The sequence below is a fragment of the Paralichthys olivaceus genome, chromosome 6 (genome assembly GCF_024713975.1).
Source record: "Paralichthys olivaceus isolate ysfri-2021 chromosome 6, ASM2471397v2, whole genome shotgun sequence".
Taxonomy (NCBI): Eukaryota; Metazoa; Chordata; class Actinopteri; order Pleuronectiformes; family Paralichthyidae; genus Paralichthys; species Paralichthys olivaceus.
This window is the reverse complement of record NC_091098.1, coordinates 12,637,703-12,663,824: the sequence shown is the minus strand read 5'-3', so window position 1 is coordinate 12,663,824 and position 26,122 is coordinate 12,637,703. Positions and strand designations below refer to the sequence as shown.

Below are 26,122 nucleotides of genomic sequence, written 5' to 3'. Positions count from 1 at the left end.
TGAATTGAGTTTATGAAATGTTTTTCCATGGATAATTGCACTAAACTTAAGCAAGATAAAATAATATGACCTGTAATGTATAAGATATTGTTGATGGAATTACCAATAAGCGTTTGAGGAGGTTTGTGAGCTCTTATACATAAATGTTTCTTAGAGAACTTATCTTCATCTTTTTAAATTTGAATTTCTTTCTTAATTTTTCTTCCTTTATGAAGTCAGTCTCCACTTTCTTTGTGCTGGTGTGCTTATTTATTCTGCTCTTAATCAAAGCTGACCTCTCTAGTTCAATATTTAAATGTATTCAAAGTTTGAAAGCTGCTTTGTTACCCAGTAACCAACAATGATACACACATATGTCTGTAAACAGCAACAAGGTCAGAAGTTGAATTTAGAAGTAGATTTTAGGCTTGTGTTAATGTTACTTGTTTAATTAGAATGTATTCTTGATTCATAGGTTGCATGTTGTTTCTGACGGTTATGTTGCCATTCTGGCAAAACAATGAACAAATCTAAATGTGGCAACAAATAAAAGCTGGATGCAGAGAAAATAGTCAGCATTCAGTTATAAGCTACAGTTCATCCAAACTTGTAGGCATGAAAAATGAAGGCAAACACTTATAATAGATGTATTACTTATACTATTCGTTATACAAACGAAATCCCAGTATACAGAAGAAATTTGTACTTAAACTTCGAATGTACTTTAATAACCTCCAAATACAGTAATTAGTTTTTAAAAATCTGGCTAAACTAGTTAGTTAATTCAGCCTCATCAGACTTACATTTATTGATATGTCTAACTATCCACCAACTAAACACTAACACCTTTGATCGAGGTTGAAACAGGACATGGACATTTTTTCCATAAGTCTTCAGTTTTTGACATGTTTAACTTGAAGGGAGGCAGTTTCAAAGGATTAGGGACAATATGGTTTGACCAACCATGGCTCATGGCCACAGATAGCATTCAGATGTTCAGCTGTAAGAAAAGTACTCTCTCATTGCTCTCATTATGTCACTTCTGACATGCGCAATGCTTTTGCCAGTTTGTTTGTTCTGGTTTGTAGGAGGACTCCTTTTGGTGCCACCCATGAGGGTCTGTGAGTTTTAAAGTAACATGTCAGAAACCTGACACACATCACAAGCCTTTCTGTAACGTTGGAAAAGCTGGAATGGGAGTAACAGGCTCTGGTGAGTCATCTGAGGGAGAAGAGCCTTTGTGACACATGCAGTTATATGTGTGTATGTACATGTGAAGATCCAAAAAACTATATGGTTTTATTCAGTTGAAAACCCAGATATTCCTGAAAATCATGGCCTACTGGGGCTGGAACATCTTTTATAAACACACACTTTAACATTTTAACCTATATTGATCCAAACTACTGCTACTTTACTTAAATCTGATATTACTGATTGCAGTATATTTTTCATACTCCCACAACCTGCTTTACAAGCATAAAGCTAGTTCGTTAAAAGACGGAGAAGTGATTGATTTTAGCAGGAAAATAAATACAAACAAGAAATACTCGTATTCCACTATACATCATTAGCTAGACTCTGGGTCCAGAAAGTGAAGCCAATGCAAAAGTGCCAGAATACTTTATTCTCTCAATACAGGCAGTGGGCGGCTCCGCTGGTTGCAAAATTAAGTCAGTTTCTTTAGTAAGTCTATGAGAAAATGACCCTGCTCTTCATTTGATTTATAACATCAGTTAACATGTTCTTTTCCTAAACATTCATGGTCTCAATCTCTAGTTTCAAGTCTTCTTCAAAACAGCATGATGGCTATTTAGTAAATTACAGTCCCATTTCAAGTAAAATAGACGATTGGTAGGGGCATGGATGGCGTGTGATTGACAGCTTGTACCATTCATTGGCTAGAGGTCGAAGTTATAGTTGGGCTTGTTATGTCCTCAGCGATGATGAGGTATCTAATATACCTTCTGCTTCGTGGTACCAACACAGTCTGTGACATTTACACTGCTACAATCACAGCCACACAGGAACTGCTCTGTCATCTATGCTGTAGTGCAATTGTGTCGAAAGTAAGATTATGGCTGCACAAGACAATAGTCACCACATTGCAAGGTTTCCTGCTATATGTTCATATGTGAGAAGTACATGTCTTGTTAAAACACAAAGAATCTAGAAAAATGGCTTCTAAGGAGGCTGGAATCAGGCTTCGTTAAGATTAAGAAATGAGTGGGGGTAGAAATAAGCTCAGAATTTGTCTGAGGCACTGTATCATTTATAACCACCTTCAAGGTATCACCACAGTAATTTATATAAAGTTCTGATATTTGCATAATATTGCATTCTTATTTCTTTTTCTGGAACTCTATATGATACTTGCAGAATACTTGGATGGAAAGTTATAATGTGATGATCATGACCAAATAACAAAGCCATTTGTGTGGTGTCACCATTTTGGTTGGAAAATCTGCTGAACTATCAGGACTCAGTTTGACAACATTGACAGTCTCCTCTGACAGGAGAGATGAATTTTTGAACTTGTGGAAAAGAGATATCCCCACTATGTGACAATTTAGTCAGTCAGTCTCTGTCATACTGTTGACTTCCTTTTTGTGACCTGCAATCTGATGTTTTCCACATCAATTCTGACCTGCCATCTTTCTAGCAAAATACTGCAGCTTTTTGTGAGATATATCTGGAGATATTTCCATAATGCCCCACTTCTTTTAAATTAAGGGTTATTTCAGATCAAATAAATTGATATCTGCAATAACCCTAGATTATTTCTTCACAAAAATATGACAAACCTAAAGTGACTGGATCCAAGACAATAATCAGATTTTAAAACAGGATCGTATCTCTCTTTACAGTTTACTCACCTATTTATTTTTTCATCAGGGTTTTCCCCAAAGATCACTAAAAGTAAAGTAGCGAACAACATGTACAGTATAAACGACACATTACTCTTTAAGTGTGCAGCTATTCTGCATTAGTCATTTATATTCAGTGGCAATGGTCAAAGTCAGTGCACAAAGTGTTGTGGTGTTTATAGTGTAATAAAAGTAAGGGTGTGAAGGTCATGGTGGTAAAATGGCCGACAAGCTTTTACCTTCAACACTGACAGGGCACTTTGTTTTGTCTAATATCATAAAAGCAGTCAGAGTTTATTTTTTATTACTCCGACCACATCTCTCCCTAACTTAATGAATTGTTTTAACTGCCGAACATTATCTATGCAGCATTAAAATCTGAATCTCTGCATTGGAAAATGTTGGTATTGAAGTTATAAGCATTCTTTTTATAATATAGCAAAAAAACAAAACAAGTTCTCTGCCCTGAAATTTACTTTGCAGGTTAATGATAGTATTACTAACATTATAAATAAATTCTTTTCTCTTTCGCAAACTTTTGCCTCCTCGCTGTTTTCATGAATGCTGATCTAGACGGCCGTTGGTGACGAAATGTTCTTTAATGCAAGGCTTGTTATTTCCACATGGCAAGAAATTGTACCTCAGATCGGCCAGAAACAATTTTCCCTGTGAGTGGTGAGAGAGTTGAAGGTTGAGAATTTACATTATCTTCCATGTTGCGATTTAGAGTTTGTGGTGAAATGTATTTGAATAATTGCTGAATCATTGTTGAACTGCACCAGATTGTCCAATTATGCAGTTTCTCATTTACTGAAATGAGCTATTTTAAGATGTTTTTACTGGGATTTGATATTTACAGAAGAGACTAACCATGACCTTGTGCTCATTACAGTAAGTGGCTGCAGTAAGGAGTTTAGCAGACTTTATGTCTAGAGATAAGAGTTCCTCATGTATGGAGTTTGATTCCTGGATCAAGAAGAAATACATTGATATTATGGCTTTGTTATATGTTTATATTGGACAAATCAATGCAGAGGAGCAGTCTGGTCAAGATGAGTCAAATAAAACTCCTTATGAAACTGCATGGTCCCATTCTGTTGTTGAAAAGAAGCAATCGATCTCAGTCAGTGTATTCGCTGAACCATCAGTTTCACCAGGGAGGGTGAAGCTGATGATGGAGACAGAGAGGAAACGCCCTGAAATAACTCATCGCACCTCAACTAGTGAGCGTCACCTCATTTGGTCTAGCAACACCCACAATTATTGTGGACAGAAGAACAAATGTTAATTATAATCACATTCTGCACGCTCTACTGGTTTTAACTACTCAGAGGAACAGACGGAAACTTGCGGCTGCATTGAAATGCGCCGCTGCAACTGCTTTAAAGGCATTTTCCAGAGAAATACTGGTCAATCTCTGCTGAACAGCAAAACAACATGTGTCCAACAGCTTTCTGTTGGGAAACTAATGGAGCTGCTGAGTCGAGATGTTTGAAACAAGTAAACCTAAATGACAGCAGAACAGCTGGTGGGGTGTGATGATGATTAACTTCTGCACCGCCGGTTACATAAAACAGGAATCACACGACACGCATACAAGTGCAAATAGACTAATAGACACTTTCACAGATGCTTACACAAATACATGCACCCCTCTCTCCTCTCAAGGGAGCCCCTCCACAGCCCTCTCTGATGTGTTTCATCATTCAGTGTTTGACTTTACTACTTCCCTCCTCTGTGTTTCTACCCTCGAGCCCGACCACTTCGAGTGGCCAGGTGCAGCCTCTTCAGAGCACCTAACACAACAGCCCTCATCCACTCACTGTTTTCCAGCCAACACAACAATCATATGCAACAAATGATTCTGCTTTTTTAAACACTGTGACTGAAAACGTCAAACAGCCAGCCTATTTTTCTTCTTTAAAATGTTGCCAGCAGCCACACTGACATGTAAGAAACCTGTTCCTCTTGCATCTTTGTTCAACTAATTCTTATTTGTTTTTATGGCTCCGCACCAGAGGCATTATGTTTTGGTTGTCTGTCCATCCCATTATTTTGAATGCGATATTTCAAGAACGCTTTCAGGGACTTTCTTCAAATTTATTAAAAATGTTCAGTTGGACGCAAGAAACAATTAGTACGATTTTGGTGGTCAAATTTTTGAATTGTGAACACTATCTTCATTCATATTAGGCAATATGAATTAATATTTTAAATTATAGAAATATCTCAATAAATCTAATATAATATATTATTATTATATTTTGATAAATTCATAAAGATTTTTTGAATCTTAATGCTCCAACAATTGATGTTAATAAGAACAGTTTATATCAAATATATCTATCAAATGATGATGATGTCAAAGGGGGTGCCATCAGCACTGGAGCCCCACAAGGTTGTGTGCTCTCCCCTCTACTGTTCTCCCTCTACACCAACAACTGCACCTCCAGCCATCCCTCTGTCAAACTCCTGAAGTTTGCAGACGACACGACCCTCATCGGACTAATCACCAATGGGGACGAAGCCGCCTACAGAGAGGAAGTTAACAGCCTGGCTTCCTGGTGCAGCCAGAACCACCTGGAGCTGAACGCTCTAAAAACTGTAGAGATGGTAGTAGACTTCAGGAGGAGCCCAGCCCAAACTGCCCCCCTCAGCCTGTGCAACTCCCCAGTTAAAACAGTGGAGTCCTTCAGATTCCTGGGGACCATCATTGCACAGGACTTGAGGTGGGCGGAGAACATCACCTCCATCACCAAGAAGGCCCAGCAGAGGATGTTCTTCCTGCGGCAACTGAGGAAATTCAACATGCCGCAGAAAGTGATGGTTGAATTCTACACAGCCATCATTGAGTCCATCCTCACCTCATCAATCACCGTCTGGTTCGCTGCCTCCACTGCCAAGGACAAGGGCAGACTGCAGCGGATCATAAGGTCAGCTGAGAAGGTCATCGGCTGTGACCTGCCGGCCCTTCTAGACCTGTTCCACTCCAGGACCAATAGGAGAGCAGGCAAGATCATTGCTGATCCCTCACATCCCGGTCACCACCTGTTCCAGAGACTTCCCTCCGGAAAAAGGTTTCGGGCCATCAGGACTAAAACCTCTCGCCATCTGAACAGTTTTTTCCCAGTGGCAGTGGGGCTCACAAACAAGCCCCCTGCATCACACTGACTCTGCACCGCACTGACTCTACCCCACCACACCCCACCACCTGCACATAATTTATAATTTATTACTACTCTGTTACTGCATATATGTATATACTTTACTTTATTTTATTTTATTTTATTCTATTTTATTTTATACAATTTCTTATATATTGTTGTTTTTCTACATTGTTGTTTTATGTACATAAGTAGTGCACCAATTACACCAAGGCAATTTCCTGTATGTGCAAACATACCTGGCAAATAAAAGAATTCTGATTCTGATTCTGATTCTGATTCTCTCGATAATTTACCTTCGGAGAATTTTCACCTAAATCGTCATCTCCCCTTGGCTTCTTACCTGCTCAGCATAAAATGGCAGCAGACTTGAATTTAACTAAATCAAAAACAGAGCTTAGAAAGAGAGAATAGATTCAAGGGGTACTGACAAACATAACCCCAACTGAGTAATAAACTCTCATTTGTCAAAAGGCAACTGTTTGTGCAAAATGTCCTCATGTCAACTTAAAAAATGATGACACTTTAGACTGCTCACTTGTTTTTGTTATTGTAGGTTAAAGAATGCTAATGGTTTAGAAAAAGCTTTGTCCGCTAAGTTCAATCCTCTGATTCCACAACAGAGCCTTGGGGCTATCTATCTGCAAGTTTGGGTTAGCTCACAGTTAATAGGACTGAATGGGGTCAAATATTGACGTTACTGGGATGAAAAACATATCAAAGTCAAAACTACAGTCTTTTGTTTGTGCTGTACACAAATGTGGTTACTAAGTGCTGCAACTGGACAGGACACATATACAGATGTTTTCACATGGCTAGACAGAGAGAACATAACAGGCAGTATGCCACAAGATCACCACAGCTTTATCTATGATGCTAGCAAAAGCACTGTTTAATGTCATGCCATAAAGTCATTAGCTGATGAGGTCATCGGCAGGGATGTCAACCCCCTGATACATACCTTTTTTCCAACCACACACTGACTCCTCAGCACACCAACCTATGTAATCAACTCCTGCCTTCCTCACCCCCTCACTTCAGCCCTTCACCACCACTACCATCTCTCTTAGCTCCATTCTTCTGCTCCATTGAGTCCAAAGCCACTCGCGCCCCTCTTGTTCTCTACTCGAGCAGAATCATTGCAGTGACAAACATCATTATAATGCTCCTCAATGAGCGCTCCACCTTTAGCTGCATGTTGTAGCCTGCGGGGGGCTCTTCTCTTGAGTGGGCTCTATGTGCTGACCCGTGTTTGCATGCTCGCAGTTTGACTGTCCACTCCAGTGAATCACACACCCAAGTCACGTCCGCGTCCTCTCTCTTTGCTTCCAGGATATTATGCATTAGCTGGAAGACTTTGGGAGGGGAACAGACATCATGCAGCCTTTTCATTAGAAGAGAGCGGAGATGTAACTCTGTCTACATGACTGACTCAATAAACATATGTAAAAGGGAAAGAAAATGGAAAAAATAAATAAAACATTGCCAAACAAATGAGATAGTAACAGCAACTCTAATGGCACTAGAGCACATACCTCCTCCAAGGCCCAAAAGTCCTCTGATGAAACCACTTAAATCCACTGGATTGTTTGGATCTGCACCAAACTGTACAATCTCATAGACATCAGTCCCTGAACACGCCTGATTTTTTCGTCAAGATCCACAAGGGACTCCAGTGAAAATGTAAATAAATAAATAATCTTGCAATGTTGAAGAAAGTGAAACAAATTCTGGGTCTGACCCTTTGTTCAGATCTGCACAAATATGTAATGGTGTCTTTTTTGATTCATGTACAATAATTTAAAGTTTCGTGGAAATTCTTTGCGTAGTTTTGGTGTCATCCTGCTGACAAACAAACAAACTAACCAACAAACTAACAAAAACAATTTGGTGGAGAGTTGATGGTGGAAAGGAATTTAAGACCCAGTATATTGATTCAATGCTTTAGGTGTTGATGATTTACAACAGTGGAGTTAGTGCAAACTATTATTACACTCTATGTCTCAGCATTTTCGGAATATGATTAACTAGTGGATGAACAACTGCCTCACCATGATTCAAATAGAATGAAAAACTAAAAATGTTCCAATATTTTTCATGCAGAGGCAAAAACTATGCACTGACTTTGATCTAGGGTGTATTATTGGGACTGTTGTGACCCAATCACATAAAAATTCTGGTCCTAATATGCATGAAATATTAATCTGTGAACTATTAGGAACACACTGTGGCAGAGTCTGTTGGGGGCTTAAGTGTTCATTATGACAGAGCTGTGCTTGGAGACAGCCCGCTGCTGACTGTTTCAAGTATTAACGCTGGAAATTTGTCACAATGCTTAGCTCCCTAAAAAAGTCAGCTGTGTCTTTGGGCAGAATTCTTTGTACTGATGATTTATTACAAATTAACTTCACATTTAAATTCCACAATATCATTATCGTTGCTTGAATCCCGGACCAAGAGACCCTGCTTCATTTTTGGCTGAACAACAGTAATGTGGCTCTGGTTAGGAAGCATGTGGTGACTTTGACCTTTCTTTACCTTGGCAATATGACGCAATGACCAACTGTGAGGCCTGCTGTCCGTCTCTCACTCTGCCCTTTTCTTTAAGTGAAAGGCCTGGAAATGTTGCCAACATTATGTTGTCCATTCATTTATATCTGAAAATAATTAACAAAAGAGTCACTCAGCTTATGATAGCATCTCTGTCGTCTAATTGTTTGATCATCAGTCAAATGTATAGATTATAGATAAAGACATGGTTGTTTGTGCTGATGTTGTTCCATGTGAGAACCCTTCACCTTGTTTGTGGGGCTGAATGTCCTTCTGCTTGTTCTTTATGGAACAGATGTACATGTTTTCAAAGATGGACGCCCCTGTGGGAGCTTACCATCGCTCTGCTTTGGGATCATGTGTCCACCCTGATACCAAGTCCAAGAGGTGTGTGACACATTTGCGGCAGGTGGATTACCAGGTGTCCCATTCGGTGCCCAGGCTTTCATGTGCTCTGGCTCAGATGCTACATACAGTATTTTCAAGACAGTACTGCTCCAATATCGTCTCCTGAGATCTGAATGGGCCAAATATGAGAGTGCTATGTTTTTTTCACTTGTCTGTTTTTACACACTGTTTCCACCCACTCAGCACAATGTTTGTATTCATTTTTGCTTTTAGTAAATTTTGCTGGCTGATTTTTTCTCTAAAATGAGCAATGCTCTCCATTATGAAATATGACCTATGATATCACTGTGTTGAAATTGCAAACAATATAGCACATGTTTTCTGTAATTTCTGCATTTCAAAATACTCTATATCCTGATTAGTTATTTGAAAACAGTTTCTCTGGAGAGGCAGAGGCAAACTAAGTGGCATGCAAAATAGAGAGGTGAGATGACTCCTGGAATCTAATGTGACTCTGTGTGAGTGTGTGTGTGTGTGTGTGTGTGTGTGTGTGTGTGTGTGTGTGTGTGTGTGTGTGTGTGTGTGTGTGTGGAGGGCAGTACACCTGTAAGCTCTGCACTCACTGGAGCAAAGCCTATTAGAACAAGCATAAGACATATCCCTCAGACTGTGACCTGCACAAACTCTCTCTCTGTCTTAGACAAACACACACACACATAAACACATGGTTGTGTCTCCATCACTTCAGAGGACATTACATAGACCTACATTCATTTCCTGGAGGTTTTAAAGCCTAAACATATCCTAAACAACTGTTTGACGACATTTAACCTTCATCTAACATGAACCTAAACCTAACCTAAATTTAATTACTCTTACTCTTACCTTCATCTATACTTGACCCTACCCTCACCTTAACTTAACCTTAACCTACACTTAATTGTACTCTACCATGAAAACATCTTCACATTTAAACTTTAAAATGATTTATCTTATGAGGACTTGCTCTTTGTCCCCATAAGTAAGACATGTCCCTCCCCATACTGTGACTGCGTAAATGTGCTTTATTGTTTTATTTGCACTATTTGCATTTTTAGTTAACTCTTATTTTCTGACACTGTTGAATGTTGAGTTGCTTGAGGTGCCTGGGATTTAAGATTTTCATTGCCAACATGTACGCTGTATCTGTTGTGCAGATGACAAAACCTTTGAACCTTTGAACACACTCTGCAGTGTTCTGTTTAACACTGAGGTCACCTTCAACAAGACAGCAAGTCTTTGTGAAGCTTTATGCTTTCTGCAGCTGCAACACTTAGTTTCAGCCACAAAATGTGTTTCTTATCCCCTGCAAATCCTTATCATCAATTGACAGCAAAGACTCAAATAACTGTCAAGGGTAAACTCATTGCTTGGCCTCCTGCAGAGGTCTTTGAGAGCGTAGGTACTGCACACCAGGTGTGGTATTCTAAAATCCTCTTAATGCAACGATGATGACACAAAGTTCATTTCTAATCTGTTCTTAAAGCTTAGTCATTTCCAGTGACGGTGGACCACTGTATCTGTCCAGCATTCAGTATCTTAGGCTCTTTTGTGCATTGTCCAATATTTGGTGCAGATTAAATATTGATTTCTATACATTTTTCAACACAGTGAAAAATGTTCCCTTGAGTTGGTTTTATATAGGGCGTTGCTGGAGGCCACTCATCATTTTTCTGATTCCTACAATTTGACTCAGGAGGTGAGATTCTACCATATACTGCGCAGCTCCCAAGGTCTTTAGATATTTGAGTATTCAGCAAGCCTTTCTCAAGCGACTTGTCCCTAGCAGCGATCAAACTCCACTCAACTTACTTTCTAGTGCGCTAAGTCTTTAAAGCAATCAAGGATGAGGAGAAAAAAGACAATCTCCAAGAGAGTATCTCATGCTGATTTGCTCGCCACACTTATCCAAATAGTCTGGCTCCTTATCAAATTGGACTGGTTTATTTGAATGGGAGTGAAGTCCCTTTTGGTCAGCAGAAGCTTAATATTGATTTAATCTGAAATTGTTAAATATGGGGCAGATGGTGACAGTAGAAAGGCCTTGCATGCTGAAGCTATTGTATATAATCCACTCTCTTGGTATCTTCTTTCTCTTCTGCATAGCGATGAGGCATCTGTGGACTATTAAAGTCTTCTTCAAGGGACTAAACAACATTTTAGTGAGAAATAGCCACAGCTGTGAACTTATGTGCCCTCTTCACATTTGTAAGACCCATAACTTTTCATGCTACAGTGAAACTTGAAAAATGCTGCTCTACTACAGCAAAAGGTGACTAAATTAAATACACATTGTTTTCCAAGCTCTAATATATTACAAATTAACAAACAGTAGAGTCTTTGTACCTCAATATAGTTACTATGAATACAATAGATGTTGCATATAATAATTTCTCTTGGGCCACTTGTTAGTGATTGTGGAAAATGAGAATTGTTTCAACTGTAGAACAGAGGCTGTTTCAGCAGCTGTTGAGTTGAGCAGCTCATGAAAAGCTCTTTCCTTTTGCCAGTAGATAATTACAAAGGACTCGTTGCAGGCACTCACCTTAAAATACAGAAGGCCTCAATAGGGCCAAATGTCACCTTCATGAAAATAATCACAGCAGCAGATCAGTTTACTTTTCTAATTGCAGATATCATAAGCACCGTGACGTTGTGGCCGCAGCTTTCATCCGAGCACCAGGTAGTGAACACTGAGTATCCACAAGTGCACTACAAGCTGGATGCTTGCCTTGTTGTTGTTCTTTTATCCTCTATCCCACACACAGGAGCAGCCTTTGAGCCCCTGCAGATGCTGGTGAGAGCCAGGAAATCAATGCACTCAAAAAGGGATAAGAGGGACTTGGTTTTGGATAACTCAGGGTTTCTTAGTGTGCATTATTCATTAGGCAGGAGACACACACACTCACATTTGCTGCCACTGCAGAGGTGTACTGGAGACAAAGAATATGTTAGCTAAACCATAACACTCCCAAAAGCTCAGAACAGAAGTATAGCAATTCCTGGTGCTTAGGTTTTTCTTGCTCTGTCTGTGTCAGGTCAGATACAAAACACCTGATGATGATGTTATACACCTTTTGAAAAGGAAACAATGGCAAGTACACAGTTCTCAGTGCAGTAGTATGAAGCTTATCCATCCATTATCAATACCACCAATCTTTTAAGGGTCACAGGGAAAGAGGAGCCAATCGTCTCTTTCAATGGGCGATGGGAAGAGTAACCTGATCAGGTAACCAGTATATCACAGGGTGAACATACAGAGACTAATAACCATTCACACCTACAGTCAATTTAGTGTCTCCACTTAACTTCATCTCAGGTACTGCAGACAAACCACACAGTCACAGGGGAGAGATGCAAACTCCACACTGAACCAAGAACCTTCTTGGTGTGAGGGGACAGTGATAATAGTTGCACCTCTGTGCATTGTCTATTGTGTAATGCCTATGACTGTACACAAAACTTTAGTAAAAACAGTCACACAGATGGTACTCATGGGAAGAAGATTTTCCTGATAATACCTGACAGATTTCATTAACACCTAACAAAATTGATAATTTGCATTGGAGGTAATAGGAATTATTTATGTAAGATATGACAATTTAAGCAGACTTAAATTTACCAGAATATAGGTTTCATCACAGCAATTATTGATTTGCATCGCCAGTCATCGCATTCAGAGAACCCCTTTACAGCTCGGAGATAAAGAGGAATCAAAAAAACCGAGAGATATCTTCTGTTAGAAAAATTCATCAAGACAGTAAGCTTTTACCCTAGCTTATTATGTTCAGGCTACTTATATGGAAATATGAATTATGCCACACCAACAGAGAATGTGGGTGTGGCCTTTGGAGAGACAAGCTACAAAAATAAAATACAAAATTAACACATAAATCTTTAATTTTATCTGTATACTTTGTAAATACATATCAGTGAAAACACCACAAGGGCATTCATTCACACACACACACACACACACACACACACACAAACAGCATACCTCTTTTTTCCATTTTTCAGGCTCAAGAAAGGTTGAAGTTATCAGTTTGTCACTTTCACATTTGTCAGAGCAAACATAACAAAAAGCAGACTGGAATAACAAGGTTCTGATAACGATTCCAACAACAGCTTCATGACATTTGAAATGTCAATAATTGATTAATCGTGAAGTGGTCTGGGTTGTAACCTCCTTTCAGAGGGACAACTGCCTCTATTTCATGGTTCAAGAACTCAGCTTTTCTAAGTGAGAAGACAGATTGGCTCAAGGTTAAATGCTGCAAGACATTCATTGTCGTGCAGCAAGTGAAAACCTCAAACTCTTGATTTTTCTTTGAGATATCTCCTCCCTTACAGACAATTTGGCCCATGGAGCCAGAAGTCCCGATATCAACATCAGAACCCTTGTGTTCAACACCGTTTTAACATTAATGATTAGCAAAATATAATATTGAGCTGAATTCCTGAAGACTGATCCTCGGAGCGTTACGCTGATAGAGACTCTATTCTTACAGGTGTAAACAATAATGATGTCACACACCCGGGATGTACAGCTCCAATTAAAGTATTAATTCGATTGTAACAAATCTGTTAACTGCAGGTCACATGATCAGAAACCGAGACATATGATTTTTTGTTCCAGTTTCTCTCTCTCTTCCAGTGTTATGTTTTTTTGTGTATGTAAAAGCTCAAACTTAAAAACCTCCTCACCCCCCACAGAAGACACAGCTCCTGAGGCTCCTGAAACAGCTCGTCAATGGTAGTGTGACGTTGTGAGACATCACAATTCCCCACATTTGCATAAGGCTTGTCTCACATGCCCCCCTATAGAGCCAGGTAAAGCCTGAGCGGGGGCCGATATTCCCCTCACATGCTCAAAGTGGTTGACCAATCACAACAGCTGCAGCAATGGACAATATGAGGAAAGCTGTGTGAGGTGTTTTATGAACAATTTGAGTATCTCAATTCAAGTAATAACATCAAATTTAAATCATGAACCTTCTTCCTCTAAGTATAACAACTTAGGTGGATTTCAAAAAATTCAAAAACAGAGTATAAAATATACCAGTACAATATTAGACATTAAACACGGCAGTAACAGGTCAATAAATAATGCAACATTGATTACCATTGAAAGGTCTCAGTTTTTATTATGAAAATTTTAAATTACTTATATGTATATGTACATGAAATAATAAAAATAACAAATTCAAGTTGTCACATCCAGTACTTGGAAAGAGGAGCAGAGTGCTGGCTGCTCAACTGGACCAATACTTTGGCTGTGCTGCCCAGGTCCTGTCTCTCTAGAGAAGCTCCCCCACCATGCACCAAGCTCTCAGACAACGAGTTTCTGGAGGTCGTAGAATTGGCAGTGATGTTGTTGCTACATATGTCCAAGACTTTCTTGCAAGGGGTGTAGTTCGCTTGTGCCTGGTCCTGGTGGTTGAGAGGGTGAGATGGAATGAGCTGGGTGTCTGAGCTGCAGAGATCTTGTATTGTGTATAATGTATGATCATCCAGGTCCCCTCCACCTCAGAGCTTATGGGACAAGTTGGCGTGTGCTTGCTGATTGGTGTGAGAGCAGGGCCATCGACCCACGCTCCTGCCCCCTGCCAGGCTTCCTGGATTTTCTGCTAGGGTTGGTTGAGAGAGGTTGTGCTTGGTGGAACTGTGACCTAACTTTTAGCACAAGATCATCGATTCTTCCTTCAAGTTGACTCGATCAGGGGCTGAGGTTGTTTTATTCTCTACCTCACAGTAGCAAATAGTCGAGGCACCTTCCCGCTTAGTGCCTGCCACACAGGACACAAAATGCCTGAGGATCTGAATCCTGAACTAAGCCCTTTTACGTGCAGATCAGTCGTATCTGGAACCTAAGTGTGTCCTCCTCAGTTAACCCAGACAGTGTGCCACACTTTCAAACACACTTCAAACATTCGACAGACTCTGTCTTTCTCTGTCTGCAATTAGAGTCCAGCAATTAACAACTTAACAAGGCAAACTCTAATCTAACCCTTTTTCTTCATGTTCAACTTGATGTGATGAACAAATTGTTTCAGTTTCAGGAAATTAAATCAGACCCTAAACTGAAGAAAAGCCAAGAAACATAATGGCTGAAAATGTTGAAAAAGGTCTTCTTGTTGCCAGGAGTAGGTTGCTCATTCTTCCCTGGGCCATCATCACATCCGTCCACCAAATTTCCTATAATATGTCTGTGGCAGTCGACCATGCCACGGGGTTCCCACCACGACAGCCAGAGACAAACCAGTCCCACCATTGCGTTTTCAGCAACATCTTTTATTGCAGGCCAACAGAACACACAAAATATGGAACTTAAACGGTCCAGCACTATCTGCTGGACCTCTGGCTTCACCCAGTCTCTCTTCCCCAGTGTGTGTTCTCCCCCAAGGCAGCTCTGCTGCTGCCTTTTCAAGTCTGAGGATCAATCAGCTAACAGCTCTCACCTGTGCTGACTGATCCTCTGTGGTGCAGGTGAAGGTGCTCTCTCCGCCCCTTCACCTCCACAATGTCTAATAATAAATGGGCAGGGGTGAAAACAGCTACAGGTAAAAACATCTACATCCATGTTGGTAGTTTACTAATGCAAATAATGCAATTCTTGGAAGATTGTTCTCAGCACAAAGTTCATCATAACCTTGTTTGTACTAAATTCTTATTTCTTTGTTTTCATTACCTCCTCAACCTGAATTCTATGTGAACCTGGTTTATTTGTTGTTTGAGAGAAGCAAGTAAGAGATTCAAGTTTGTGGCAGAGTTCTTGTTATACTGGGTTTGCATTGACGGATTTGTGAGTGGTTGGGCTGTTGACAGTATCTCAAAACTGAACCTGCTCCGAAGCAGGTCAGGTCACCCTGGTGGTTTATTGCAATAAGAAGTGAGCAGGTTTGGGATAACAGAGTTGAAAGCAAAAGTAGAGTTCTCAAATGAGGTCTGGGGGAAGAAAGAGAGCAAAAACTATAAAGGCCTGTGTTGATATTTCAGAGCAGGAGTAGAAATAGAAGTACAAATGTACATAATGCCAGCACCAAATCTATTTTGAATGGAACACAAAAGCTGTCTATCTTACATTTACAGACTATATTTTACAGTTGTGATCACAAAAGCAGAACGATAAGATAATTAATCAAATTGAATCTCAATTGTCCAATGACACAATTTGAGGTTTGAATTTGCTTTTAAAAGCTTAAAGATATAAAAGGTATATAAAGAAAATTAAAGGTTGACAAGACATGGCAGGGTATTGGCAGGCGGTGCAGGTATTTACTCTGGATGACTGAACAAACTGTGTGTGGACGAATGAATCGCACTTGGTAGGTTGGCTGATGAACTATACTGGGTGTGCATTGACTGAGTTGGGGAAACCCTCACTGTCCTTGTCTCTGCATGAAGTCATTCACTTTTAATCAAATCTGCCAGAGTCAGCAGCTCAGTCCCCTGCTCAGTATTGCAGATAACACACTACAGTTTTTCCTCAGGGCCTTCTCAAGGATGAGGAGCTAAACGCGAGACTGATGTTAAAATACTCTGTTACTGACCTGCAAAACTGGACCAGGAGAGATACTGTGATATTATATTTTCTTTCAGCTGAAATGGGATTAACATCCACTATATCTGATCTTTTATGGTGCCTTTGAGTGGACATATTTTTGTCCATTTCAATGCTGCTGATGGCAACTGAACCAAATAACCTGATAAGCAAAGGACTGGCTATAGTGTCACATATGGAGTAAAATAAGTTATTGTGCATATACACTCTAAATTGCCTGGAGCTGTGAATGTGTGTGAATGGTCGTTTGTCCCTGTTTATCAGCCATGTGAAAGGCTGGCGACCACTATAAGGTTGCAGGGTCCCTTTTGCCTTTAATAGAATAGGCTGCGTAGGTAATGGATGGATGGATGAACAAATATTTCAGAATATAAAATGTCAGTTTTAATGTGTGATGAGGTCAGTCTGACTGAAATGTTAATTCATAACAGTGTGGGGATGTAGGGAGTCTGACAAAACACATCCTGGTTAAGTTTTTATTTCTCCTTATGTTGTTGTGAGCTGCTGTGAAAGTAATAGTGAGAGTAATAGCATCAACACTGTGAACAATCCTGTGAGGAATCAAATAATATTTGTCCAATTAAGATGAAGCTGTAAAAGTTATGCATTTTTTTAATATGACCTAATCATTAAAAATAAAAACAAATCACTAGTCAATAAAAATAATCATAGCTCGTTATTATTTGTCAATGTAAACTCTTTTATCCTTGTAAGGGTTCTGCAAAAATAAAGACCCCTGGTTTGGAGTGATTTGAGGTTTGAACTTGTTTTGAGACACCAAAGATATAAAAGACATACAAAGCTAAATGAAATATGTTGACAGGCTAGACATGATGGGGTATTGGCAGGCAGTGAAGGTATTTACTCTGGATGACTGAACAAACTGTGTGTGGGCGGATCGCACTTAAATACTGGGTAGATTGGCTGATGAACCACATGTGCAGGTGAGTGGTGGCAATCAGGAAACACACACACACACACACACACACACACACACACACACACACACACACACGCACACACACACACACACACAAACAAACATGCTGTAATGGATCTTCAGATAAGTAGAGTAGAGAATCCAAGGTAGATATAAGAGGAGCTTCAGGGTATAACAAATACAAGCAGTGAAAATGTTAGTAAAAGACATTTTATTCAAGAACATTATTTCACATGTCGGTGGCAGTGTGGCACCTCTGCAGAGAATTATTTGCCTTTTCTTGCTCTCTCAGAGGCGGCCTTGAAAGTGCTCGTCTTTCTGACTCTGACAGTTCCAAGTTGCTCATTTCAGCATCTCATTCACTGCCTCAGGACAAACGTAATTCACGTATTTAAGTGTCATCTTCCACACAACAATAACAAGCTCATCGTCGTGTTGGGCCTGGTCACAGGAAACATTTGTCGGGATGGAGAGCAGAGAAGAATGAGAAGAAGAGCACAATGTAAGATTCAGTGAGAAACCATCACAGTGTTGGGAATTAAAAAAACAAGAGATGTTCAATCCTAATGTTTGTGTTTAGAGTGGCTATACTATTAAGTGTTCCTTGTAGCTCTGATGTGCCATTATTAGTGTGCATGGGTGGCTAAGGAATACTAAATGTTCATTCAGTAGGTTAATCCAAATATTCTTTCTTCTTCTCGCCTTTCCGAGGCTCAGCGGGGCATTCATTAATTTCTTCTGTAATTATTGCTCTCCCATTTGCTCAAACAGAAGTAGATTCTCTTAAATCCCACTCAGCGTTATGAGTGGATTATGAGCCAAAGGCATAGTGCGTATAGAAAGTTCTGACTGTTTAAACTTTATGAGCTGGCAATCTCCCCTGTTTTATGTAGAAGTAATGATGAGAAACAAGTGCGTGTTCACACACTCATTTTTCATATTTAACGACAAAAATGTGTTACTCTGGACACAGCTCTGTTTTCTTTCTGTTTTAAATTTTGGGTTAATTTGCAACACCAGGGGTTGAGCAAATAATTTGAACACTACTTAAACTATGAATAATATTATCATAGTTAGAATTGGAAGTGGGAAGCCTTAATCATCAGCTTTTTATGACTTTTAAAAGCAGCAAGAGACATGCAAGAGCAAAGAGGCTGCAAATGCCAAACATGCACAGCCCGGCTGTAACATGACCACAAATTAAACCTTATAACAGGGATATAATGGACCTGTCAGTGGAGAAGTAGCCACATCCTGCACTAAAGAGAAAGTAGTAATACAAATGTACAAGTAAAAGTCCTTTTTTTCCTTGTAATTACATTTGCAAATTACATTTGAACTATCAAAAGTGAACTTTATTATGTCATAAAACCATTATGCAAAATTGTTCCTTAAAATACTGAGGTTTATATTGTTGTAAAATTAGGTAAGATTTAAATGCACATAAATAAAAAGAAATATACTTAATGACACTAGCATATATACTTGAGTATACATAATTGGTTACTTCCAATCAGTGTAATGGACAAACAGCCTGCACCAGTTGTTCTCAAATGGTGGTCCCAGAACCCCCGAGGGTCTGTGGCACACTGCCAAGGGATCTGGACAAAGGGAGAATCATTATCAGATTTGAAAATATGTTCCATAAATATTTCTTTTGTGTTGTTCTTTCACATTACTTATTAGAATGTCATAATTCATATGTCAAAGTCAAATTATTCCAAGGGACATACATGAGGGGGACCCTGGAATATTTTCCATCTTGTAATGGGTAATTGAGAAACTCTTTTATAAAGAGTTGTCATTATCATATTACATATAGGACGCTGTTCTGTAAAACTGATTTAGTTGTGTTTCAGCTTTGGCCTAAAATTTGAACTTTACCACATAGGCCCAAGACACACAAGTTACCTGGTTCCATCAAGATCAGCCCACTTATGTTTCCTTTAAAGTCCAAGTACCTCAAACTGTACTTATGTAACCGGCAATAAGTACATACAGTACGGTTTGAGGTACTTGGACTTTGGGTATACTTTACACTACTACCCCACTGCATAGAAATTGATTTGACCTTTTCACTCCATTATATCCAGCCTATCTGAGATATAGTTACTGATCACAGTTACACTCTTGCACTGTGATGTCAACCAAACTCTATGTACTGTTGAGATAACTAATAATAAGTTATTCTTGTGAATGAGTGGGTCTTCCTTATAATTAACAATGTAGTATATACATTTAGTAGCCCTGAGTAACGTATCCAAACAGGCTGCTCATAATTCCTACTATAGATGACTAGATGAAAATATATAAATAAAATACTGAACACCCACCACTGATGTCCCATGTGCCACTGCCGCCGCGCGCACAGGCAGCCCCGGTCCTCGTGCAGTGGACGTGCCGGACGCTCAGTGTGAACACGACGTCAGCAGAGACAGTCTCCACTTCTCTGCTCCACGAATTCATCCACATCGTGAACCTCTTCATAAAAACCTTCACTTCTCCTCCATGTGAGGAGCCGCTGCTGCTGCTAGGGGCGCTTTGTTCGGTGGCATCCCGGCGGCGGTGTGAGCACAGGGGTCGTGTAAGGTCTGGATGAGCGCGGCGGAGGGACCGGAGAGGACCGGAGGAACCCGGGCTGCCAGCAACTATACACGACTCTGAAACACAGCGCAGGGGACCGAGGGGTTGAATCCTGCTCTACAGGAGGGCGAAGAGGAGACTTCGGGGGTGTTTTACTACGGTGGCCGACATCCGCACTTGAGGAAGAAGGAGCCGGGGGGAACCGAATTCAAGTGCCCCGATGCTGGGAGCCGCTGCCGGGCTGGAGGAGTGAGGAGATGCGCCGTGTATCATGGACATCCGAGAAGGGATAAACATCAGCGAGCATCGCAGGGGACCAACTCAGGTAAATAATCTATTACTACATTGTGTTTCTTAGTAAATCCAAAATTTGATTGGCATTATTTTGATGCAGTGAAATCACAAAAACAAACTTCCTCTCGTGGCAGGAGATAATCAGTGAAGATCTAAAATGTAGATATTCTCCTAAACTGTCAGTGTATACAGGCTGTCCTGCTGGGAGGTTTTTTAGACTATGCTTTTATAGTATATCTATAATTTAAAGGTGGTAGTAGGCAGCACATGAAGCCTATTAGGCTGCTTGTCAGGGCACATTGTGAAATGGTGTGCTATCTTTACTGGATCTTCCCCATCCAGGAGATTTTAACCTCAGTGAACTCCCCATAAAGGTTAAATTTGAAATCCCAGTTGCTAAACATTCCTCTCTTCCCTCTTAATTGTCAAAACCATCACTCGCTTCATGCATCTCTCCTGAATTCTGATCCAATCTTTAAAGGAAATCTCAATGTACTTCCTATTCAGGTTAAATGGAAGTAAATAAATATACCTGTGTGTGTGTATGTGCCTTTATGTCCTCTTCTTTTCATGGCCATCACTCACTTCATGCACCTTTCCTGTATTTGAATCCAACCTTACTAACCTTAAATATCAATGGACTTCTTATAAAGGTTAAATAGAATATATCTGTGAACATGCCTTAACATCACTTAGACAAACTGGGTTGAAATCCCAGTTGCCTTCTTCCGAAGTTGTACACAATCGCCACATTAGCGATAATGACAGCCTTCTATGTGCTCTCTGTGATCACTCACTTCATACGTTTAATCTAACCGTTACATGAAGTCTATCGAGATACTGCCTATGAAGGTTAAATTAATTAAAAAGGTAAACAAATGAATATCTGTGTGCATGTGTTTATGTCAATACTGACTTGGACAAACGCGTAGGTTTGAAACATTCCTTTATGTCGTTTTGGTTGTCATGGCCATCACTCACTTCATGCATCTTTCATGTATTTTAATCCAACAATAGTAGGAATTAATAATATAATATAATTATAATTCTTATAAAGGTTAAATAGAAGGTGAATGAATACATATATCTGTGTGTGCCCTTATGTATTATCACCAAGACAAACTCAAAAAATTTGAGTTGTCCCTGAGTTGAATACAATTCCCACATTAGAGATAACAACATTCCTCTACGTGATCTTAATTTTCATGGCCATCACTCACTCCATGCATCTTTCCCGTCAAAGGAACCAGAGCCACGGAACAACCCTACTCATTTAAGACCTCTGGAAGAACTAATTTGTTTTGCTGTGATCAACAGGGGGATTGGACTCAGTCCAGTCCCATCATCCCTTCACTGTCTTTGATTGCACACAAGCTTGATTGGTGTTTCAGATTGTCTAAAGCCCTTTAGTGTGCCGTCCTTGCTTGGAAACATTTATTTTCATGAAATCAAGTGTCCACGTGTGTGAGGAGGGAGCTGCCTCGCACATTATGATTCCACTATTAAGTAAATTAGATGTGGCTCAGAAATTGGATATGGTTCCTCTGACAGTTATAGCGCTTCCTCCCTTTGGCAAAATGTTTACATTCAGCCTCATCTGCCTTCCTCTTTTCAGGGGAATCTCAGGGTTGTAAGCAGTGTCTTTAGTTTCATGCTGACAATGTGCCAGCTGGATGTTCTTTGGGGATAACTGTTTCTGCCCTTTGCATTGCTTTAATACCCCCCTGCACTCTAAAACACCACTCTAGAGTGCAGTTACTCTTCTTACCTTTTGTATTCAAGTGGCTGGGTTAGTAGAGCTACTACACATGTCCTTGGGGAAGTGTGTTTATGGCTGGACAGATTTCTGATGATGTCACTGGCACAAAAAGAGGAGGAGGGTGGGACATGAAGTTCATAGAGCCCCACTGAATGGAGCCTGGTCTGCATGGCTAAACAGTAGATATGCACCGAAGAGAGGCGGTGCAGGCAACAGTTTTTGCAGTATGATGTGTACAAAGGGGAGATTGTCATGTTTCAGCGCACGGCAGGTGAACATCGGTAGTAGGATGATCCTATAAATATGTGTTTCAGTTTTGAGCATTTATTCATTCAAAAACAAAGGGAAGCAGCTGAGCACCACCATTTTACTTGCAGAGTTACACTCTATAAAATTTACACTCAAATTTAAAAGTGACACTTTGAGGGTAAATTCTAAATTCTGCAACGTCTCAATGACTCATTAGCAAACAATCCTCATTTGTACTAATCAAAATGCAGATAGTTTCCCCTGCATTAAATTACTTCAGTATTTTGTCTTGTTTTTGCTTTTTGTCATGCATACCAGGCACCACTCTGGGGAACTATAAAGTTCATGTTCCAACCTGCCCTTATTTTTTGAGTCTGGGATCCTCAGAGATGTGGCCATCCATAAACATAATTTTCTCCTGACAAAGAAATAGTATGTAGAGTAATTTCTCTTCTCACAAAAATGTCTGTAATTTTTAAAATGCTCCTTTGCAAAGTTATGTTTATTCAGATGTTAAAAGTTGAAATGATAAAATACCCTAGAATTGTTATTGTCAACAGCTTTGTTTTCAGTTGCACATTATAGACAAATTCTCACTTTGTATTTGTACCTAGTGCCTTTACACAGGTAAAAAAAATGTCAAAATGAGGTACGTTATACATAAAAATCCAAGCACGCAGACAAGATCAATTTTTGGATGTGGTGTTGATGGACTGTCTCCAGAGACAGCTCAGAAATACATAAAAGAAAGGTAATAAATGAAGGAAAAACATGTTTACTTGCTATTCCAAAAGTGTAGCTTGACAGATAATCATTGCAGTGTCTTGTATAAAAAAGGATAATACATTAACTTCTGGAGTAGTAACTGCCAGAACAATAAAGTAAAACAATATACCATCTGCTCTATAGTCTTTAACTGGGCCACAATCTAAATGTTTTCACCATGCATTAGTTACAGTAATATCAGTTTGCATTTCTCCATCCTGGACTTAAAATGCCCAGCAATGATAACTGCTGAAATCCAACAGTTTTCCAGCAAAGACCTGCTGTAAATCTCTGTCTTTAATAGAAGGCCTAGAAGGCTCTTTAATAAAGGCAGGTGCACTGGCATTTTCAAGCAGTGCACCTTAAAAACCACCAGTCAGAGCTATAGCATCAGTACAGACCAAGGTCTGAACCAAGGTTGGTGTTTTTGTTACATTGCTTACATCTCACATTGCTATTTAGGGAGTGGACTAAATACTTTCACGTGAATATGTATGTACTATTATCATCACCTACGTTGGTTGCTACTACCTATACTTGACATTTTCCAGACAGATGGGCGTGCATCTGACCTTGGTGCGTTGTCACTTAGGCTTCTGTATTGGCTAACTTTTAAAATGCATAGAAAAACAAGTCTTGAATGGAGAAAGAAAATGAACTGGTTTATTTTATTAATTGATTTTACAGTTACCACTGTTACATCACTACCAGCAAAATGAACGTCCTTATATGGTCAGAGGGGAAGACTACAAACAATCCTGCAAGCCGCTTACGCTTCTTTTTTCTTCTTCTATAATTTAATAATGTCTCAACTTATGCAATTGGTCAGAGAACCCGAACCAGCCCAAAACATTTTTCATGCTGCAGACAAACCAAACCATGGTTCAGTTTCACCTCTTTTAGTCTATATAAATACAGATCATTTAAAAAGACTTTGTTCTGTCGGTTTGGACCGAGACACCTTTTATGCCTGTTATTTTTGTTTTCAGTAAAAAAATCTAAAGGTACGTACCGAACAAGGGACGGGTGTGAAAGCCAAATACTGTGCACAGTATGTTTGCTGCAGCTGCTAAGGTGATTTAATTCCAGGCCCCTCCAGTCTTATTTAGGTTACTTCTATAAAAATTACAATAAGTCAAAACTATTTATCAGTGAACTTACATTAGTTATTTAAGGATATGGACAATGAGCTCATTGCTTTGGGATTAATCATTTATTCAAAGGGATTTTCAGGAACTTTTTAACTGCAAAAACATGGACCGATAAATTTCTAATGTTATGTAAATTATTACCGTATACCATGCTCATATTAAAACTTGGGCTTGGAGCGTGTGTGCAGGGAGAACCTTTCAACATACTCAGTTGGTCTTGTCACAAGGGAGAATGGGAAGAGCGCTTCGTGGAGTGCCCCTGGTGCAGTGTGGAGAAATGAAGAAGCTGGCATGTGTTATGTCATGCCTGCGGCTTGTGTGCTTAGATCAAAACACCATTAGTCTCTTTGTCTTGTGCCACCATCTGAGGTGGGATCTTGGCTGGGGAATACGATGGCTCTTCTGTGACTCCTGCAGTGTGCCAATTGTGGGCAAAGGAAAAATTGGGCTGGCGCATATAAAAGCATCATCTCAAAAGTTTAGAGCTTATTGGTCATAGATTCTTGAAGAGCAAGGTTGGTATGGGGGAGCTAACATTTTATTTAATCTCTGTGGGACTTGAAAGGTTCAGTGTTTGCAGTCAGCACAAGCAAAAGCATCTTCAAAACTGCTTTGAAAGTACAGTCAATCTTCAAATTGTAAAGGATGCTACAAATGTGTTTTATGGATCCAATAGATATGAAACAGACTTAATGCATAGCAACAACCAGTTATATGAAGGTAGAGAAATGTAAATACAATATTTGTTATTAATAAACAATATTATGAAATTGGTGCCTGTATAACACCTTAACAAAAAGTGTGAGTGTTTGTGTGTTTGTGTGTGTTTGTGTATGTGTGTGCAGTTTATCGATTCACTTTTGGAGCTGATAGGTCAAATGTTCAGGTCAGAAGAACTGATTTTCTAAGGTAACTGCGAGTAGGAGAGAAACAATCTGAAGCTTAATTATATTTATCAGAAATGTATTCACCATTAGATGTTTGGTAATTAAGTTATAGTATAGTTCAAAAATGCATTTACGATATATCTCTGCATCTTGTAGAACTATAGATATGACCTAAATCTAATATTGTAACCTAACATCGTTATGACACCATTATGATGTCAGAGGATTACGTCATATATGCATTCACTTTTGCAACGAATAAGATAAGACTCAATCTACAGTTTATTTGCCACCATGTGCTGTCTTTTCTTAAGATTAAGCATAATATGTTGTCTTACAACTGTGTACAGTTTTAATGATTGAATATTTATTTTTAAATAACCTATAACTGCAAAATAACATCATCTGATGAAGACTTGATATCATTATCACTGCCACTCTTCCACAGAGGTACTTGGTAAATCCGTGATTCGTGTGTGCAGTGAATGAAAATATGCAGAATTAAGAATAAATTTAACGTCCACTACTACGAGTATACTCTCAACTCCATGAGAAAATTAATTTTATATGACTGAGGCCCTCGGAGCCGTGAGATGAGGCTCACATGTAGGGAAACACTGATCGAGCTGGTGTCTGCAGATCAAATGAAGTCACGGCTCAGGTGATTAAAGATGCAGCATTGTATGCCATTTTTCCTGGTCGTGTCTCGTTCCTCGCACAGTCAGGGAGTCTGGTCTCATTCATGATTCAGAGCTCGGAGGGAAGTGGGTGTGTGTGAGTATGTGTGGGCTGCTCATGCATTTTGTGTGAATTGTATCTTCATCGGGACTCTTCAACCAACGGGACCTGCAGTACCCTTCTATTAATACATTTTTTGAGCCCTGAAAAATTGATGGCAGCAGAGAGATCGGGTGTAGCGGAGAGGGTCGAATCAGCTGCCATCACTGTCAGCTTCTGAGTCTGACTGAACTGGAATCTGTGGT

The 26,122-nt window shown here is 39.6% G+C and overlaps 1 protein-coding gene and 1 long non-coding RNA gene across 3 annotated transcripts in view; one reads left to right on the top strand and one right to left on the bottom strand.

The window, feature by feature from the left end:
* Window positions 1-17,641: 17,641 nt before the first annotated feature.
* LOC138410490 (uncharacterized) lies at window positions 17,642-19,899 on the bottom strand. The gene is made up of 2 exons (XR_011243201.1): window positions 19,785-19,899; window positions 17,642-19,052 (listed from the first exon to the last, which is right to left on the bottom strand). It is a non-coding gene; the product is annotated as an uncharacterized lncRNA (long non-coding RNA).
* Window positions 19,873-26,122, top strand: part of cntn3a.1 (contactin 3a, tandem duplicate 1) — a 77,105-nt gene continuing 70,855 nt past the window's right edge. For both annotated transcript variants that reach the window (XM_069526739.1, XM_020088742.2), the window contains exon 1: window positions 19,873-20,359. The gene's annotated coding sequence lies outside the window, so the exon portion shown is untranslated. The remainder of the gene's footprint in view (window positions 20,360-26,122) is intronic.